The 20,685-nt window shown below is 41.2% G+C and overlaps 1 protein-coding gene across 1 annotated transcript in view; it reads left to right on the top strand.

Annotated features, from left to right (window-relative positions):
* The first annotated feature begins 425 nt into the window (after positions 1-425).
* The window catches only part of LOC141271203 (killer cell lectin-like receptor subfamily F member 2), a 90,840-nt gene continuing 70,580 nt past the window's right edge, over positions 426-20,685 (top strand). The window contains exon 1 of the mRNA XM_073681316.1: positions 426-522. The gene's annotated coding sequence lies outside the window, so the exon portion shown is untranslated. The remainder of the gene's footprint in view (positions 523-20,685) is intronic.

Below are 20,685 nucleotides of genomic sequence, written 5' to 3'. Positions count from 1 at the left end.
ATCTTATAAGTAGCAGCCATCATCTCATTTTGCAGTAATGTAAAAATCTGTCTTTACTGAATACAGATTTTACCAGTGAAATGAGAAATGTGAAAGTTCATGGGTAAAGCCCTGGAGGAGAAAAAATGGATTTCCCTGATAAGATATATTATAAAATTCCTTATTTAATTTAAAGCAACCGTTGCTCTCTAAGGTTTATTTTTCCTACTTCAACAGGTAAAGCTTTAAATAGTTGCACTACAAGTATTTATTTTTTAAAGAAACTTCATTAGTGACTGTTTGCAACAGCAGAGTAACAATGAGTCCCACCCTATTTCTAATTTTAAAAACCACATAGGAAGCAGTCTAGTGATATCATGACAAAACAAATTGCGCACAAGCAGGTATATATGTCACAGTTTTAGTCTTATAGACCTATTTTCTTTTTAATGTGCAGACCCTCTTGGGCAGCAATTACATTTTTTCCTGGTGACAAAAATACTCTGTCATAAGAAGCATTTCAGCAACCAACATCACATCAAGGTATTCTGTGTTTGTTGTAAATAGTATTTTAGATATTTTTTTTATTGTGCTTTGGCATAAAACATGGAAAATGTAAAAAAAAAATGGAGAAAAATAGAAAAAGTTATGCAAAGTAAGCAAACATTACTTGTAACTATAAGAAGCATACAAATTCTTATTGCGAAATATTTTAATGTTTTCTGAATTATTTGATTTCCTCTGTCGAATAACTTATTGTGTAAGCTTTATATTTTTCTGGGTAGGCAGTGATAAAAGCAAAAATCTTATTGGTTATTTTACTATCTATACAAGCAATTACCTATAGGGAAAACTATATGCATTATGAAATGTATCTCAATTTGCCAACTTTTCAGCTATCGAAAAATCTATGTCAACAATTTAGTTTTAAATGAAGGACATGAAATCTTTTTAATTTTTCTTTCGTTTCCCGGCAAGAATTTAGGTTTTTTTTTTTTCTTCAGTAAAAAATTTCAAAATATCAACACAACTACTTATTAATAAGTTAAAATTACTTAATGATTGTTTTGGCTAATTTCAATTCTAAATTTTAAATGGCGACATCTTCTCTAAGATTATAGCTAAAAGTCTTTTAAGGGCAATAAAAACCCTAGACACAAATGTCTTAAGTGATGTGGTTTTTATTCCCAGAGATCAACATTTGATAATGTTAGAGTGGTTGTGAATTTGTAGTTAGTGAGAGAAAGAAGAAGACGCTTTACTTTTTCTTTAGAGGCTTCTAAAGCTTTTGAATGAGTTGAGTGAAAGTTGTTGTGGACAACTGAGACAAACTTGTATTCAGTACCCAAATTATTAAGTGAATGCAATTATATACAGTATATCCAACTGTACAAAACTATACAAATCCAACTGTACCATAAAATAATAATTGATCTTCATTTCTTGAGGTTTTCTCTGACCTTGCTTTCACTAATTACACCCTTCTACATATTTTCAAAATTTGCCAGGTTCAGTTATGAAATGAGACATTTCTTAATAATTTTGACCTCCTGAATTTAAATCCGACAATGAAAATTTGTAGTTGTCTCTTGTTTCTATGATATCAAAGAGATTTCCTTTTACTGCTACATGCATAAATGTTTCAGTACTTTGAAACATTATTATTTTTGCAAATATAAAGATGCAGAATATTTTGTTATGCCAGTTTTCTGATATTTATGTAGAGGAAACAATTCAAATAACTAAAACATGGCTAAACACTATTGCGAATTACAAACAGTTACAGAAATTGCACTACACAATCTGGTCCTCATTCAGTGACAACTCTTTTTTGCTTGTACTCCTGCATCGGATCATCTCATACTATTGTCCAACAGTAATCTGAAAGCATTGATGGATTCCATTTTCCTCAATATCTTTTCTCCTTAGCCGCAATATCTTGGTGAAATATCTCACCATCCTCGTCTCTCACTGCTCCGCAGTTTGGTGGAAAAGAGACTAAATGCGAATGTACGAAATTAATCTTTAAGGACATGATACAGCCAAGATCCTTATCTGTTTTGAGGTGATATTCCACCAACTGTTCATAGTTATCTGCTCTCGAGTTTCCCCAAAAATTACTTACCATTAATGTGAATGCTACCCATGCAGCCTATTCCTTGCCCTGCAGTAAACGGAGAAACTCTTCATCTTGAAGAAGCTTACAAATCTGAGGTGCAGTAAAGACTCCTTCCTTTATCTTTGCTTTCCTCAACCTTGGAAATTTATCAATTAGATACTTGAATGCTTTTGCATTTTTATCCATTGCCTTTACAAAGTTCTTCATTAGGCCCAACTTGATATGCAGTTGTGGTAACAAAATGTTATGAGGGTCAACAAGTGCTGGATGCGGGACATTTTTACTCCCTGGCTGAAGTGAATATCGGAGTGGCTAGCCTCTTTTATTGTAGTGATATTCTCTATCTCACTCACACAGAAAACAGCAGGACTTTGTATATCAACCCTGGAGACCAAGTAAGAGATAAACCACCTTTAAGTCACCACAGAGGGGCCACAAATATTGGTTATACTTCAGGCACCTCAACCGCTGTTTCATGTTTCTTTCATGTGGATTACAAAGCCAACTGGAATTGAAGGTAGCGTATTGCCATTATGCAGCAAGATGGCTTTTAGGCTTGTTTTGGACAAATCGATGAAGATACTCCATTCCTCTGGATTATGTCTTGTCCTCAAAGCTTCCATTAAACTTTTGATGTTGTTGTATTCCAAAAGATCACCCTCCATGAAGAACTATTGGACAAGATCTTTATCACGGTTGCGGAACAATAGATGATAGAATGCTGAAGACTCAATAGACTAACTAGATGATTTAACAGAATAGCTACTAACAATGCAATAATAATGATGAACTAATAAAGACACCCTTTTTCTATAAGTTGCATGAAAGGTGCCTTAAGTAATAACAACTTCCTCTGGATCTTGAACATTAGAGCCAATCAGCAAATTTAAGCATCAGATTTGTTTTCAGCACCACAAAATTACCGCAGTTAAGTTCAACGGTTTTTGTCTCTGAACCAGTTTGGCTGAAGAACAGTGTTACTAAACCTTTAGCTATACAACAGCATCAAGAACTTTCTAAAAAAAATCATGCCATTAAATGGATCATTTTTTCTAGACTTTGGATTATTTTTTTAAGTTAAAATAATTTGGAAATAGGTAATAATCATGTTCTTAGAAAATCAGGGAGGCACTTGTGGTTCCAACGTTGAAAAACTGAGCTTCAAAACCAATTTTAGTTATTTGGGAATATATTAATCTATATTTTCTTACCCTTATTAATGGGACTAGATCTGAGAATAAATAGTTAAATTTGAATAGATAATCAATTATTTAAGTTAATAAAAACAACAGTCTAAGTTTTTGAATGGAATGCTAAACCTGAAAAGATTAATTAAATATCCATTCTTTTTCAGGTTAAGGCTAAGAATTTTCCCTCAAAAATTTTAACATGTGTATACTGTATAGTTAATTATACAGTAGTGTCATAATTGCAGAAAAAAAAGAATTTTTCTCAAATTAATTGCTTAACGAATATAAATAATACTTTGGTTATTTTTTATTTTGATGGAAGGTGAGCAAAAAGGATAAAGTCTTTCATTAGTAGTGTTCATGCATAATTTTTGCATGTGTAATAGGAAACAATGAACTACATGCTCACTGGTCAGGAGAATTGCAATGCTCTTGGAGTTTTTATTCATTCCAACTAGCTTTGTCTTGACTAATCTAGGCTTATACTGGGTTGATTGGAAATTTTTGAGAAGCAATCTTTCAAAATTTGAGACACTAAAACAATGAGTCTAATTAATCTTCCAGCTTATTTTTCTACTATCTTTAATTAAAACATTCAGTTAATTAGACAATAAAGTTATCTTCATGTAGTACACTTAAATGTGTTTTTAATTTTGATGCAATTTGCTCAAATATTAAACGTTGTATTACAAAAATTAACAAACATGTACTGGTAATTGATAATATTACTAACACTAATACTTTATCTTGTAGTGTTAAGATATGGCCGGCAATGAGATGCAATTTCACAATCTCAGTGGTATTCTACAGTACATTGAAAAATAATGAGAATATTTTCCTAACAAAAAACTTTTTTTTTAGTAATCAGTGGGGTTCACTATATAGCTTGTAGACTGAATAAAATTAAAGAAAAAAGTCTAGCCCGTCGCAAATTTATGGAGTTAAAGGGGTTGTACACTACTATTTAAAATATGCCAAAGCGTTTTCATGATGAAAAGCAACTTCTTTATAATTACCTCCCTCTGCCTTTTCTGCCTGTGAGCGGCACTATCACTGACTGCTCACAGGCAGCACGTGACCCCCCGCTGATGTCCCGTCTATTGAGGCGTGACTGCTGGGTTGTGGGCGGGGTTGACCCCCGCGTCACACCCAGCATTCACCTGGCGCTTTCCCAATGAATGGGGAGAGGGAGAGCGCGGGGTGGATGCTGGGTATGACGTGAGGGGATAACCTCGCCCACAACCCAGCAGCCACCGTGGAACTCGGAAGAGAGAGAGACCCCCGGTTGCAGCCTGGACTTGTCGTGACGTTAGAGCCGGCTGCAGCCGGGGGTCTCGTAATGCCTGTGAGCGGCCAGTGATAGCGCCGCTCACAGGCAGAAAAGTCAGAGGGAGGTAATTACAAAGAAGTTGCTTTTCATCATAAAAATGCTTTGGCATATTTTAAATAGTAGTGGACAACCCCTTTAAATGGACAAGTATCCCACATATGTTTTGGTTCATGTCCTAAAATCTCACTATATTGGTCTAGGAAGAAGAAAGGGCATATACAAGACAGATACTATTTTATCCAACTATGAATCTTAAAAAAGTCCTAATGTTTTTGCAAAATTTGTGATGACTAAATTATAGATAATTTCAAATATTACTATGATACAAAATTAGCAAAATCATTTAATAAATGCATTAAAATATAAAAGATTGGTTTACAAACTGATAAAAGAAAATTTAAAAAAATATTTATAACCTTTAATGACCTGTCCTATTTTGGATTTCAGGTCATAGAATTTTTAAGCCATAACTTTTTTATTCATAAAGTTTTTTAATAGTAACATATTTGGATACATAAAATGTAGTGTATAACTTATTATTTGTTGTGGGGTAAACTAAAACAGGTATTCACCTATATTGGGGATTTTGAATATACCACAAAACCGGGTTTGCCTATCTACCCAGTAATCAGAAGTGAAGATCTAAATCATCCACTGATGATCCACTGATGAGGAGTGTGTGCACAGAGCTGCATCCCACTACCACCAGATATACATCTTGGTATAAATCTATAACCACAATTAACCCCTTAAATACGGAGCCAATTATGTCCTTAATGACCAAGGCAAATTTTACAATTCTGACAAGTGTCAATTTATGAGGTAATAATTCTGGAACGCTTCATCGGATCCCACTGATTCTGTTTTTCTGTGACATATTGTACTTCATTATAGTGGTAAAATTTCTTCAATATGACTTGCGTTTACTTGTGAGAAAAACAGAAATTTGGCAAAAATTTTGAAAATTTTGCAATTTTCAAATTTTTTATTCATATGCCCTTAAATCTGAGAGATGGGTCACACAAAATAGTTAATAAATAGCATTTCCCACATGTCTACTTTACACCAGCTCAATTTTTTAAACAAAATTTTTTTTTGTTAGGAAGTTATAAGGGTTAAAAGTTGATCAGCGAGTTCTCATTTTTACAACAAAATTTACAAAACCATTTTTTTAGGGACCACATCACATTTGAAGTGACTTTAAGGGGTCTATATGACAGAAAATACCCCAAAGTGACACCATTCTAAGAACTGCACCCCTCACGGTGCTCAAAACCACATTCAAGAAGTTTAATAACCCTTCACGTGCTTCACAGGAGCTGAAGCAACGTGGAAGGAAAAATAAACATTTAACTTTTTTTCACAAACTGTTTATTCAGACCCAATTTTTTTATTTTCACAGGGGTAACGAGAGAAAATGGACCACAAAATTTATTGTGCAATTTATCCTGAGCATGGTGATACCCGATATGTGGGGAAAACCACTGTTTGGGTGCATTTCAGAGCTCGGAAGGGAGCACCGTTTGACTTTTTGAATACAAAATTGGCTGGAATCGAGAGCAGATGCTATGCTGTGTTTGGAGAGCCCATGATGTGCCTAAACAGTGGAAACCCCCCACAAGTGACCCCATTTTGGAAACTATACCCCTCAAAGAATCTATCTAGATGTGTGGTGAGCTGCCAAGTGCTTCACAGAAGTTTATAACATAGAACTGTGAAAATGAGAAATCAATTTTTTTTCCACAAAAATGTACTTTTAGCCCCAAGTTTTTATTTTCACTAGGGTTACAGGAGAAAATGGGCCCCGAAATTTGTTGTGCAATTTCTCCTGAGTACGCTGATACCCCATATGTGGGGTAAAACTACTGTTTGGGCGCACGGCAGGGTTCGGAAGGGAAGGAGCACCGTTTGACTTTTTGAATGCAAAAATAGCTGCAATCGAGAGCAGATGCCATGTTGCATTTGGAGAGCCCCCAATGTGCCTAAACAGTGGAAACCCCCCATTAGTGACCCAATTTTGGAAACTAGACCCCTCAGGGAACTTATCTAGATGTGTGGTGAGCACCTTGAACCACCAGGTGCTTAACAGAGTTTATAACGTAGAGCCGTGAAATTATGAAATCAATTTTTTTTTCCACAAAAATGTACTTTTAGCTCCAATTATTTATTTTCACAAGGGTAACAGGAGAATATGGACCCCAAAATTTGTTGTGCAATTGCTCCTAAGTATGGACATACCCCATATGCAAGGGAAAACTATTGTTTAGGTGCACGGCAGGGCTTGGAAAGGAAGGAGAGACGTTTGAAAGCAGACTTTGATGGAATGGTCTGCGGGTGTCATGTCGCGTTTGGAAAGCTCCGGATGTGCCTAAACAGTGGAAAACCAGACAAGTTACCCCATTTTGGAATCTAAATCCCTCAAGGATTTTATCAAGGGATTTAGTGAGCATTTTGAACCTATAGGTACTACACAGAATTTTGATAACATTACGTCGTCATATTAAAAATTTTTTTTTTTTTCACGAAAATGTAGTTTTAGCCCCAAATTTGTAATTTTTACAATGGATAATAGGAGAAAACAGACCCCATAATTTGTTATGCTATTTTCCTGAACGCAATGATGACCCATATTTAATTAGAAGTTACTGTTAGGCCACGCTGTTAGGGCTGAGAAGGAAGGAGCACTATTTGGCTTTTGGAGCATAGATTTTGGTAAAATAGTTTGTAGGCGACATGTGCAGAGCCTCAAAGGTGCCAGAAAAGCAGAAAAATCCCAAAAGTGACCCCATTGTAGAAATTACACATCTCAATGAATTAATCTACAGCTGCAGTGACTATTATGTAACATCCACGCCAGGCTTTATTCTGGAGAATTGCAAATATGCCAGTTTAGTACCCATACATTGTGCCCCCATAAAGTGTAGTGTCCACCTATATTGTAGCGCCCCCCATTCATTTCTCCTGGTGACACACACCTCGTAAATTAAGTGCTTTCCCCGCTACAAAAATGCCAAACATGTGGCCGCTTACTGCAGTTTAGGCACAGTGGGACTTTTGGATTTGGGAGTGCAGAATTCACTGGATTTTATTTGATGGGGTGGGAGCCTTGTCGCTTTTCCATTGTCTTTGTTCTACCAGTAATGTGGGACCCCCTATAGTTCCAGTGACAGATGATGGACCGGAGAAGGGGCTGGTTTTGTGTGGGATAAATTAGGGGTTTTATTAGTAACATTTTGGGGTACATAATTTTCAATTACTTCCTGAATAAGACTGGATCACCAGTCTACGCTGAGCACTTACGTCGGAGTTTCCGTGTAAATCCCACAAAAAATGCGATTCAGATGAAACCCCCAATGTAACCTCCCACCACAAAGAGGCAGATGGAGACACTTTGGAGTCCTTTTGATGTCTGCATCAATGGTTTCCATCTTTTTAAGCATGCACAGATTTGGGGTCGTCCACACTTGTGCGCTAAAAAAAAGCATAAAATGATGGTACGCCGCTGGAACACAGATCAGTCCAAAGGGACTCCATCGGCCTCATAAGTGAGTCGCTCCATCTAGGTTTTTTGTCTGAATCGCGGTTTTGGTGAACTTACATGGAAACCCCAACGTAAGCGCTCAGCGGAGAGTGCAGGATAAGCGTGAGCCGAGCCTTAATCTGATTTTTTTGGAGGCAGAATGAAGAAATAGAGCAGTACCAGAATAGTTATTATTTTTATTTTTGTGCAGTTCACCATGCGATAAGTTATAAGTAGAGATGAGCGTTGTTCTACTCGAACTGTTCGCCAATCTCAAATTCGAGCTGTTTTGGGCGGTGTTCGAGCCGTTCGGCGAACACGAACAATTTGAGAAAAATTCGGCTGTTCGAGGTTATGTTCGATAACTGTTCGTGCACCAAAATCATAACTGGATTTTTTCTCAGTAATGATGAAAATTAATGTTAATACGCAGTTTGAGTGTACAGCGGGGTGGGGGGAGGGGCAGGGGATGGATCTCTGCAGGAACAATGAAGATCTCCATTTTTTTTTTCTCTTTCCCGCATTTACAGTGGGGAGGTGCAATCTGTCAGCCTATCAGCAGCGCACACACGGAGCGAAGTGCTTTTTTTCACACAAGCAAGGGCATGTGTCATTGGCAGTGTATGTCACATGTCCTTGCCCTATAAGACCAAGCCATTTTCCCCGTCGCCACCATTTTCTCACTGCTGCAGCTGCGTGTTAGACGGCACCGCTGTTGCTGTGTGCGCTATACCTTGTTAATTTCAAGCCAATTTTCGCACAAATCTACAGATAGCTTGGGAGTAGGGAATAGTTGTGATTGCAGTCCTTTTAAGGACTAGGTTACAGCATTTCCTACGACTTTTATCAGGCAGGTCTGTGCTCTTAAATAGATAGATTGTGGGAGTAAAGACTAATTGTAATTGGATTCCTTTTCAGGACTAGGTTACATCAGTTCCTATCAGTTTTTGCCAGGCAGGTCTGTGCCAGTGCTGTGCAAGTTTTTTTCACAGCATTTGGCTGAATCTAACAAAGCTAATCCTTTTTGGCCTATTGCAGAGTGTGCTAGTCAGTGGAGTAGCCTATCTGTGTTGCAAGATATACCACCTGTGTATAGAATACCAATTTTTTTACTGCACCTAGTGAAGTAAAATCTTTTGGGCATAGCACCATTCTATTAGTCCATCTATACTGACCTCCATCAGGTTGCAAATTGAATATAATTTTTTTCTGCATCTAGCTCTGAAAAAATATTGGGCTTCTAGCTGTGTGTGGGACTTGTTGTATTAGTCCATCTATACTGACCTCCATCAGATTGCAAACTGAATATATTTTTTTCTGCATCTACCTCTGAAAAAATATTTGGCCTTCTAGCAGTGTGTGGGACTTTCTCTATTAGTCCATCTATACTGACCTCCATCAGGTTGCAAATTAAAAATAATTTTTATCTGCATCTAGCTCTGAAAAAATATTTGGCCTTCTAGCAGTGTGTGGGACTTTCTCTATTAGTCCATCTATACTGACCTCCATCAGGTTGCAAATTAAAAATAATTTTTATCTGCATCTAGCTCTGAAAAAATATTTGGCCTTCTAGCAGTGTGTGGGACTTTCTCTATTAGTCCATCTATACTGACCTCCATCAGGTTGCAAATTGAATATAATTTTTTTCTGCATCTAACCCAGCCAATAGTTTTGGCCTAATACCACAGTTTGGCCACTCAGCTCTGCTCGGTTCCCATCCATTGTTTTTTTGTGCAAACAACTCCAGAGTTGTTAATTAGTTAACCACCAAAATGAGTGGAAAAAGGCCTGCTGCTGGTGGAAAGGGGAATAGGCGTGTTGGGAAGGGGAAAAAAGGTTGTGTCCGTGGGGTAGGTGTTAAAGCAACAGTAACATCTGCAGAAGAAAGACCATCTTCCAGCCAAACTAAAATGTCTACTTCTTTTAGCGGACAATGTGATAAGATCCCTTTCTTACGGCCACGCCAATCGCTACAAATTCCAGATGAGGCACAAAAACAGCAGGTGGTTCAACGGATATCAAGTGCTCCTTTAAGTGGGCTCTCCTCCACATCAACTTCAACATCACAAATACTCCAGTCCTCAAAGGTGTCACCCCAATCGCACTTGCTTCCTCACAGCTCCCAAATCTCCAGCTGCCCGTCTGAGTATGAGGTAGAACAGATGATTGAGTCTGCAGAGTAATCAGAGGTCGACTCCAGCGCTTCTGTGAATCCAGACGAGGAAATGATCTGCACTGATGCCCAGAATCTTTATGAGTCGGATCCAGGACCAGACGCAGAAGGTTCTGACCATAATGTAGACCCTCATTCCCAAACTGTAACTCCTGTTGGTGGAGACAATGAGGAAGACGATGATAAGACTCAAATACCTGATTGGAGCGACAACTTTAGTTTTTTGTCAGGGCAGGAACAGGTTGGCTCTGAGGACGACGGGTGTGATAACGCACAGGGTGATGATGATGAGGTTGGAGATCCCACTTACTGTCAACCCACAGTCAGCCAAGAGATGAGGTCAGCAGAGGAGGTGGAGGAAGATGCTAGTGACGACGAGGTCAGGTTGCGCCTTCCTGGACAGAGACGTAGTACTGGAAGCACGTCAACAACTGCATCCTCAAACACAACTCTGCCTCTCACCACAAGTCGTGGTGGCTCTTCAGGTCGCATGGGTGCTAAGCCTTGCATAGCCTGGGCATTTTTTCAGATCGATAAAGATGACCCAACTCGTGTTATCTGTAACATTTGTCAGCAAAAGCTAAGTAGAGGCCAAAAAATACATAGTTTGAGTACTTCATGCATGAACCGGCACATGGACATGAAGCATAAGTTGCAGTGGGAAGCTCAGTGTGCTACAATGCGGCCTAGCCGGCCGGGCCAACCACCGTCTGCCATATCTTGTGCATCCGTGGCCTCTTCATCCTCTGTGACTGGGGGGACAGCAGTCACACCTGTTTTGGGGCGCAGACCTGCCACCTCTTTACCCGCAACAGCCAGCGTGATTGGCAGGTCATCATTTTCTTTGGAGGTGGTAACACCAGCTGGTGTTGAGCGCTGTCCGACATCGATAGCACCACCTTTGGATCAAGGCAACCTAACATGTCCGCCTGCATCTTCCTCACAGACCGGCAGTTTGCCGGGGACACCCTTATCAACCCCGTCTAAGCACAATAGCCAGCCCTCGGTCCCTCAGATGTGGACAAGTAAAAGACCATTTCCTCCTAGCCATGAGAAAGCTAAGAGGTTGAATTTCACCATCTGCAAGTTCTTGGCTACAGAAATGCTGCCTTTCTGCCTGGTGGACACAGAGGATTTTCGAGACCTTATGTCCGTCGCAGTGCCCCAGTACCAGATGCCCAGTCGGCACTACTTCTCAAAGAAAGGTGTGCCTGCGCTCCACCAGCATGTCGCACACAACATCACCGCTTCTTTGAGAAACTCTGTGTGTGACAGGGTGCATTTCACCACAGACACTTGGACGAGTAGGCATGGACAGGGGCGTTACATGTCGCTGACTGGGCACTGGGTAACTATGGTGACAGCAGGACAAGGGGCTGCTGTCCAAGTCTTGCCGTCCCCACGAGTTGTGCGTCAATAATCTTTATGTCAAAGTTCCTCCACTGCTTCTGCCTCCTCAACCTCCTCTCGGTCTTCCACCTGCACCCAAAGCCTGTCTGGTCATGCCACAAGCTTTATAACTGCGCAGAAGGGATCCTGCACACCTCCTTACTATGCTGGCAGTAGGGCTCAACGTCATCAGGCAGTTTTTACATTGAAATGTCTGGGAAATGTGAGTCACACAGCTGAGGAGTTGTGGTCAGCTCTGGAGAACCAATTTCATGAATAGTTGTCTCCACTGGACCTGAAACCAGGGAAGGCCGTGTGTGACAATGCTGCAAACCTGGGTGCGGCCCTTCGCCGGGGCAATGTCACACACGTGCCTTGTATGGCTCACGTGTTGAACCTGGTTGTCCAGCAATTTTTAGCCCACTATCCCAGACTAGATGGCCTTCTGCAGAGGGCACGGTCGCTGTGTGCTCACTTTCGCCGTTCGCATCCCGCAGCTCAGCGACTTACATCTCTACAGAAGTCGTTGGGCCTGCCACTTCACCGGCTAAAATGCGATGTGCCTACCCGGTGGAATTCAACTCTACACATGTTGCAGCGACTGTGGCAGCACCGACAAGCCCTGGTGCAATACGTTCTGACGTATAGCCTGGGCCAACGAGATTCAGAGGTGGGGCAAATCACGCTGGAGGAGTGGTCTCAGATCAGGGACCTATGCACCCTTCTGCACAGTTTTGAAATGGCGACGAAGATGTTTAGTGCTGACGATGCCATTATCAGCATGACTATTCCGGTGATTTACATGCTGGAGCACATGTTAAACAGAATTCGGAGTCAGGTGGTGGCACAAGAGGAGGTGGAGGAAGTAGAGGAGGAGGAGTTGTATGCGGAAGGGCTAACATCTGCAAGGTCCAGACGGTCGGCAGCACCAAGGCGGCAGGCATGTGAGGGTGGGGGAGATGGTTTTACCAGGGCGCATGGTAGCAGCCAAACTAGTGAGGAAGGTGCAGGAGCCCAGGAAGAAGTGGAGGACGAACTGATGGAAGACTCATCAGATGAGGGAGACCTTGATCACATTTCTGTTGTGCGAGGTTGGGGGGAGAGGACAGAGGAAGGAAGCATGATTGTTACCTCGCCACCAACACAACAGGGACTTGGTGCTCCTGGATGCGCAACACACATGAGTGCCTTCTTGCTGCACTACCTGCAACATGACCCTCGAATTGTGAGAATTAGAAATAATCCTGACTACTGGGTTGCCACACTGTTAGATCCCCGGTACAAAAGTAAATTTGCAGAAATTATTCCTGCCATAGAAAGGGATGCACGCATGCAGGAGTATCAGCAGAGACTGTTGCAGAATCTTACATGTGCTTTTCCACAAAATACCAGTGGTGCACGTAGTGAATCTCACAGTTCCAACTTGCCAACCGTGGGACCGTCAAGTGTTCAGCACTCAAACCGTAACAGAACCACAGTATCTGCTGGTAACATCAATTTTGCGGAATCATTTCACCACTTTTTTAGCCCATCCTTTGCAAGGCCACAGGAGACAAGAAGTCTGACACATAGTCAACGCCTAGAGACGATGGTACAGGAGTATCTCCAAGTAAACATTGAAGCCACAACTGTGTCACTGGACCCTTGCTCTTTTGGGCTTCCAATCTGGATAAATGGCCGGAGCTAGCCACTTATGCCTTGGAGATCTTGTCATGCCCCGCAGCCAGCATTCTGTCTGAACGTGTGTTCAGCGCTGCTGGTGGTGTGCTGACAGATAAGCGCACGCGGCTCTCCACTGATAATGTAGACAGACTCACGTTCATAAAGATGAACAAATCATGGATCCGAAACGACTTTTCTACCCCTGTGTCATCCTGGGGAGAGTAAAAGCTTGATGATTGGTTAAAATCACCCTACCAACCGTTTTAAGCTTTCAAATTACTAATCATGTTTATCTGTATCTTGGCTGGAAAATAATTTGGGCTTTGTAGCAGTGTGCAGCACTGATTCTATTAGGCCATCTATAATAAGCTCCACCAGATTTAAAATTACTAATCATGTTTATCTGTATCTTGACTGGAAAATAATTTGGGCTTTGTAGCAGTGTGCAGCACTGATCCTATTAGGCCATCTATACTAAAGCTTCACCAGATTTAAAATTAATAATAATTTTTAGCTGCATCTAGCCCGGAAAATAATTTTGGGGCTCCGAGATGCGCAAGACACATAAGTGCCTTCTTGCTGCACTACCTGCAGCATGACCCTCATATTGTCAGAATTCGAAGTAATCATGACTACTGGGTTGCCACACTCTTAGATCCCCCAAACTTTTCGATCAACCTTTTCATTTTAATAAAGACCAAAAAAATGGTCATTTTTGAAATTATAAGCTTTAGCAGGTTGTTAGAAACTGAAATCAAACAGTTTTCAACTCAAAACTTTATTCTAGGTGATGTTACATTTTCACATAGGACCCCTTGTTCGAAAGGAGCTTCTGAACTCTCTCGTCCATTGAATTTGTCAGGTTTTGGATGGTTTCTGCTTCAATTGTTTTGCATGAGGACAGAATACCCTCCCAGAGCTGTTGCTTAGATGTGAACTGCCTCCCGCCATCATAGACACTCCTTTTAATGATGCTCCAAAGGTTCTGAATGGGGTAGAGGTCAGGGGAGCATGGGGGTCACACCATAAGTTTGTCCCCTTTTATGCCCATATCAGCCAGCGATGCAGATGTTTTATGTGCAGCATGAGATGGTGCATTATCATGCAGAAAAATGATCTTGCTGTGAAATACACGGTTCTTCTTCTTGAACCATGGCAGGAAGTGCTGTTTGAGAAAATCCACATACATTATGGAGTTCATCTTTAGCGCCTTCAGGGATCCTAAAGGGGCCGACAATCTCTCTCCCCATGATTCCAGCCCAAAACATTACTCCACCTCCTCCTTGTTGGCGCTGTAGCCGTGTTTGCGTGGGGTGTCCATCAACCAGCCATCCTCCACTCCATCCATCTGGACCATCGAGCGCTGCACGGCACTCATCCGTGAACAAAACAGTTTTGAAATCAGTCTTCATGTAATGTTTGGCCCACTGGAGCCGTTTCTGCTTGTGTGAAGTGGATAGAGGAGGTCGACAGGATGGCGTATGCACAGCTGCAAACCTCTGAAGGACCCTGCATCTTGTTGTTCGGGGGACGTTGGAGGCACCAGCAGCTTCAAAAACTTGTCTGCTGCTATGACAAGGCTTTTTTGCCGCTGCTCTTTCAACCTGACGTAATTGCCTGTAGGAAAGAGTCCTCAATTTGCCCTTATCAGCACGCACACATGTGTACTGTGAATCAGCTACATACTTCTTGATTGCCAAGACACTTCATCCTGATCATCGCACAATGTTGATTGTAGTCATGCCTTGACCTAAACACTCCACAATTTGTTGCTTCTCAGCAGCCGACACATCCTTTTTCTTTCCCATTTTGGCAGAAAATGTAGGCTGCTTAATAATGTGAGACAGCCTTCTTAAGTAGTCTTGCCTTTCATTGGACACACCTGCCAAACTAATTAGCACAGGTGTCTGCAATTGCTTACAGTGATATAAAGAGCCCTGACACACATCACCATCAATGAGTTTAACTGACAAACAAACAAATTCTTCCCTTATCACTCCTAAACACTTTTTGCATAATAATTTGGAACACAGTGTACATGTGCTTTTCCACAAAACACCAGTGGTTCACGTAGTGAATCTTACAGTTCTAACTTGCCAACCGTGGTCTGTATGGAGCTGTTCAATAAAGGGCCCAAAATTAAGATAACATAGATGGGAGAGGTCTCTATGAATAGGAATTCCTAAGTATTTGATACCCTGTGAGGGCCAGGCAAAGGGAAAGTTGGACTGGATGGAATTCTATATGGATTTGGGGAGGGAGACATCGAGGGCCTCAGACTTCGCTGCATTGATTTTAAAATTTGACCATGTAACAAAGTGATCTATTTCAGCCATAACAGCATGGATGGATATATGTGATTGAGTGATATATATTAGGACATCATCAGCAAATAGAGAGCACTTGTACTCGGTGCCTCCCACCTCAATCCACCTAATATTGGGGTTATGGCGAATTGATGAGAGCAGGTGCTCCGTCACTAGGATGTATAAGAGAGGGGTCAGAGAACATCCCTGCCTTGTCCCATTGGTGATTGTGAAAGGTGATGAAAATGTTCTGACGCGCCCCCTGGGCCTTGGGACACCCGGAGCCGGACCCTTTTTGGTGGATGCTGGTGGTTGTAGTCGCCATGGCTGCAACCCGGTTCCGTGGCTCAGGGCGGTCAAAAAAGTGGCGGAACTATTTATGTGGTTTTTATGTTTAAATGTCCGACTACGCCACCCGTGGATTGCGGTCAGAGTGAACCGCCGCTCCAGGGCAGATCGCTGAGGCTGGTGTTGTGGGTGCAGCAGAGCGTAGCATAACTCCCCACGGGAGGAGTATAGCCTCAGGGCAGTGTATGCGGAGGATGGGGGTGATGGTGCAGGGCAGCAGCAGTAATGACACGGAGTCAGTGATGCAGTCCAGGGCCTTTACTCACAGTTCTTATTATCCAGACCACGTCTGCAGGTAACGGCTGCCCACGTTGTACTGTGCTCACCAGGTGAGGGGTTCAGACAACTCCCAGATAACTTTTGAGTGCTTCACAGGACCCCCTTTGTGTGTCCTTTGTCTGGCCTTTCTTACCAACCCTTCTGTCCGGCTGCCTCGGGCCTCCTCTTGGTAAACTTGGCGCCAGTTTCCCTGACCCTATGTGGTGCCTTCCTAGCGGGTATAGCGAGGGGCTGTGCCACATAAAATGTCACAGCCTCCTGTTTCTAGCTGAGGGTCGTTTCCTGCCTCCACTAGTTTCGGGGACCGGTCTCCCCCTTTGGCCTGACCCCTCCACGTGGATTCGGGCGTGCGGTGGCGACTCGCCCGTCCGCACCCCTGAGATCCCTTCGTTCCTCGTGCCCACCTTTTATACTCCCTTCTCAATGCACCCAGGAACTGCTTCCTCCCTGCTCCTGCACTACAGGGTTCCCCTTCCTCAGTGTTCCCTCCCCCCACTCCAGCCAGGGACAGGGACTGTCGTGCCCATCTCAGGGGCATATTGGTCGCCCTGCCCCACGGCAATGTGGTGTAATGCATGCAGGTGTCGGGTCCTGATCCACACTACATCCTTACCTGAGAGTGAGATATCACACCTCTGGGTGAGGTGCAATACCTCTGTAGCAACCGAGCCCTCAGGGTGCTACAGTTCCATTTATCTTCAGCCTAGGTGACGTATTGCGATACAGGGCCGTGATTTTGGCTATAAAAGGGTCCCCTAGACCCCTACCCCAAGCTTTTTAAGAGAATCATATATGGCGTGCCAGGAGACTCTATGGAATGCTTTCTCAGCATCCAACGAGAGTATCTAATTACAAATTTTTTAACTGCATCTAGCCCAGGAAATACTTTGTGCCTAGTAGCAGGGTCTGCTAGTCAGCGGATTATCCCGGCTGTTAAGCAAGCTACACCACCTGTAGTTTGGACACTTCATTTTTTCAAAGGAAATGCTTCGGGACCACGGGATACTCAGTGAAGAGCATCAGGAGGCACCCCAAGGCATAGGGGCTCGGACTGGCAGTAGGATGCCTTGCGGTGGACAGCCGAGCTCGATCCTTATAAAAGCTTTTTAACTGCAGCAGCTTTAGTGGACGCTACTGGAGCTGGAATTACGCGCCTGCTGGCATGAGACTTGCCCTCCAATAGATCCTTGTAAATGGATTTAAAGTGTATTTATTCAAATTAGAGAGACAATTTAAATTAAAAAGCTTAGAGCTGCCTCCACCACAGGGGGGCTCGCTCGACCCACCAGCGGACAGGCACCAGTATTGGGAGAGGGGGGCTGGCCGTCAGGGTTCACCGCGGCTCCGGCACAAACCCGGCGACACGGAGGTGGCACGGGCAGGAGCGGACTGAACGTGTCGGCTTCTCACTTTTTGGATTTTAGAAGGGCATGACATGCCTATATCTGTGTCTCCCCCTCCTTTTACTCCTCCACCTCTTTTCTTTTCGCATGACTATATGTACTTGTCACTTTTCCATGTGTTAGTTGTGTCTTCTGAGCAGTTTGTCAGCTTTTGGACACCTTTGAAGGTGTTTTCTATGTGTTTCTATGTGTTTTTGTTTGCCTGCCATTGGTTTTAACGGTGTTCGAAGGTGTTCGACGAACAGTTCGACGAACAGTTCGGCGAACACACGGGTGTTCGACGAACCGAACCGAACTCGAACACTACGGGGGTGGCTCAACACTAGTTATAAGGCGGATTTATTCTTTGGGTCGGTGTGATTACAGCGATACCAGATTTATATGTTTTTTTTTAGGTTTTGCTTTACACAGTAAAAATGCTTATTTTTTATATACAAAGTAGTTACTTTCGTCACCATATTCTGAGAGCTGTAACTTTTTTATTTTTTGGTGAACAGCGCAGTATGAGGGCTTATTTTTTGCGGGACGAGTTGCATATTTTTTTGGAACCATTAAACATAGTAATTTTTGATCGCTTTTTATTCAGATTTTTCAGACACAGAATGAACAAAAACCAGCAATTCAGTTATTATTTTTATTTTTTGCGCCATTCGTCGGGTCGGTACGATTACAGTGATACCAGATTTATATATTTTTTTTATGATTTGCTATTTTTACACACTAAAAACAGTATTTTTCAAAAAATAATTTCATTTTGCATCGTCGCATTCTGAGAGCTGTAGCTTTTTTATTTTTTTGCCGAATGAGCCATATTATGGCTTGTTTTTTGCAGGACGGTTTGTCATTCTTATTTATAATTTTTTATTTACATATGAATTTTTGATCGCTTTTTATTCACTTTTTTGTGAGTCAATATGATGAAAAAGCGTAATTTTTGGCATGTTTTTTCTTTATTTTTTTACGGCGTTCGCCAAACGAAGTAAATAAAATTTTTTACAGAGCGGGTTGTTTCAGACGCGACAATACCAATTATGTGTATGTTTTTTCGTTTATTTTTGTTTTATCACAAACGCTGCATTTTGAACGGCGAAACAGATTTGAGTGATTTGTGTGCACATTTTAGGGACATGTGTAATTTTCAGTTTGATTGCTGGTCTCATACATTGCAATACTCCGGTACTGCAGTGAATGAGACCTGTCAGTGAGTCACTGACTCAGCCTGACTCTGCCTGTGAGACACAGTTTATTGCTGGATCTCACAGGCCACCATACCCTGGGATCATCACATGACAGCCGATACTGCAGGGTGTCAGCTGTCATATACAGCTGACACCCGCCGGAATCGCCGCCGCCGGGCGGCGCTATACAATTATGCATCAGCGACGCATTTTCACGGCACTGAGGCATAAGTACCCTTGACTGCCGCCGTAAAAATGCGTTACTGCAGTCGTTAAGGGGTTAATACAGTTTTACATTTTTCTTTCTGTACACGGTATATCCAGAATTTGTGTCCCTCATATGTTAGTACCTTTCTGTTTTAATTTCTATATTTTTTAAATTATTAAATGAAAAAAAAAATACATTTTATATGATTTAGATCTTCACTGGGTAGATAAGCAAACCCGTTTTTTGATATATTCTGATTATTTTGAAGTGTCTACCCTTGAATAGGGTAATTTTTCATAAGAGATGACTTTTTGTGACATATTTGTTTCCTCAGCATGTGATATGTGATATAATTAATGCGTCAATTTTATTCTGTTGGTTGTTATGGTTTTGGTAATACTGATTTAACATAGTTTTATTTACGTCTTGTTATTTTTCAACAATGAAAATATTTTTACAAAACAATTTGCATTTGCGTTACTGCATTCAAAGATGCGTAACATTTTATAATTTTATTTTTACATCTACATAGATTTATGAAGGCTTTTTGTGGTTCAAGTTTTCGGTTACTTTCAACTTTTGAATCACTTTTTCTTTGATTTTTGATTGAGGCGGGATGAGCAATGAACCAGAAATTTAATATTGATTGTAAATATGGTTTTATTCTGTGGCATAAATAACATCTTAACTACATGATACAAATGTTTGCTATAATACACAACTTTGAATGGGATTTTTTTTTCAGTTTTTTTCTTCAATTCATTTTTTTTTTTCTAATACCTTTGTGGAACTTTTCAAAATTCTCTTTTGTTTCAAAGAGACTTGAACCATCAATCTTCAAACCACTTTAACAATACACTGCAAAACTTTACCTATCGCAAATAGTTGGCATAAATTAAGGGATCCCCTTTTGTCGGTCTACCACTAAGATTTCCTGATAAGCATTGACTATTGAATCGAACAATTTAAATAAAATCAAAGTTACCTGTAATCTCGGCCTTTACAGAGGAAAAACGTTGAATGCTGTACAATATATGTAAGCGGAAAGTCATCCGGTCTGCCCCACATTTTATATGTCAGCAAAGGTGTGTTTTTTGCAGTATGATGTATTAGAAGGAAATTTGTTTGTTGAAACACATTATATATAAATTATATAAGTGCTACATTCAAATATTAAAGTTTGCTGTGTTTTTGGTAAAAATGACATAATTGTTGGGCTTTCTAAAGCAAAAGTTGTCCTTTCTTGCTGGTCCCTGCTGTGGCTATTAGATGTGAGTCCTGAACGGTGCCACAAACAATTTTCTAAACAAAATTTTAACAAATTTATGACCAGACCATTTACCTTCCTTCCTGACCAGGGACATTTTTTGTTTTATCGTACATGTGCTATTAATGGCTCTTTTTTTCTCATTCAGATATTCAAATAATTTTTGCCACTTTTTTCATGGAGCTGAATTTGTATGCAATTTATATATATATTTACATATATATACTGTATATATATTTTTTTGATATTGGGGAAAAATATAAAGAAAAACAGGAAATATCCCTCTATTTATCATTTTTATTTGTTTACGACCACAGTTAAAAGACCAAGGGGT

This window comes from Phyllobates terribilis, unplaced genomic scaffold (assembly GCF_046119375.1).
Source record: "Phyllobates terribilis strain yellow unplaced genomic scaffold, ASM4611937v1 Scaffold_5__5_contigs__length_657084704, whole genome shotgun sequence".
Lineage (NCBI taxonomy): Eukaryota > Metazoa > Chordata > Amphibia > Anura > Dendrobatidae > Phyllobates > Phyllobates terribilis.
The sequence above is the reverse complement of the archived record's forward strand: the minus strand, read 5'-3'. Positions and strand labels throughout refer to the sequence as shown.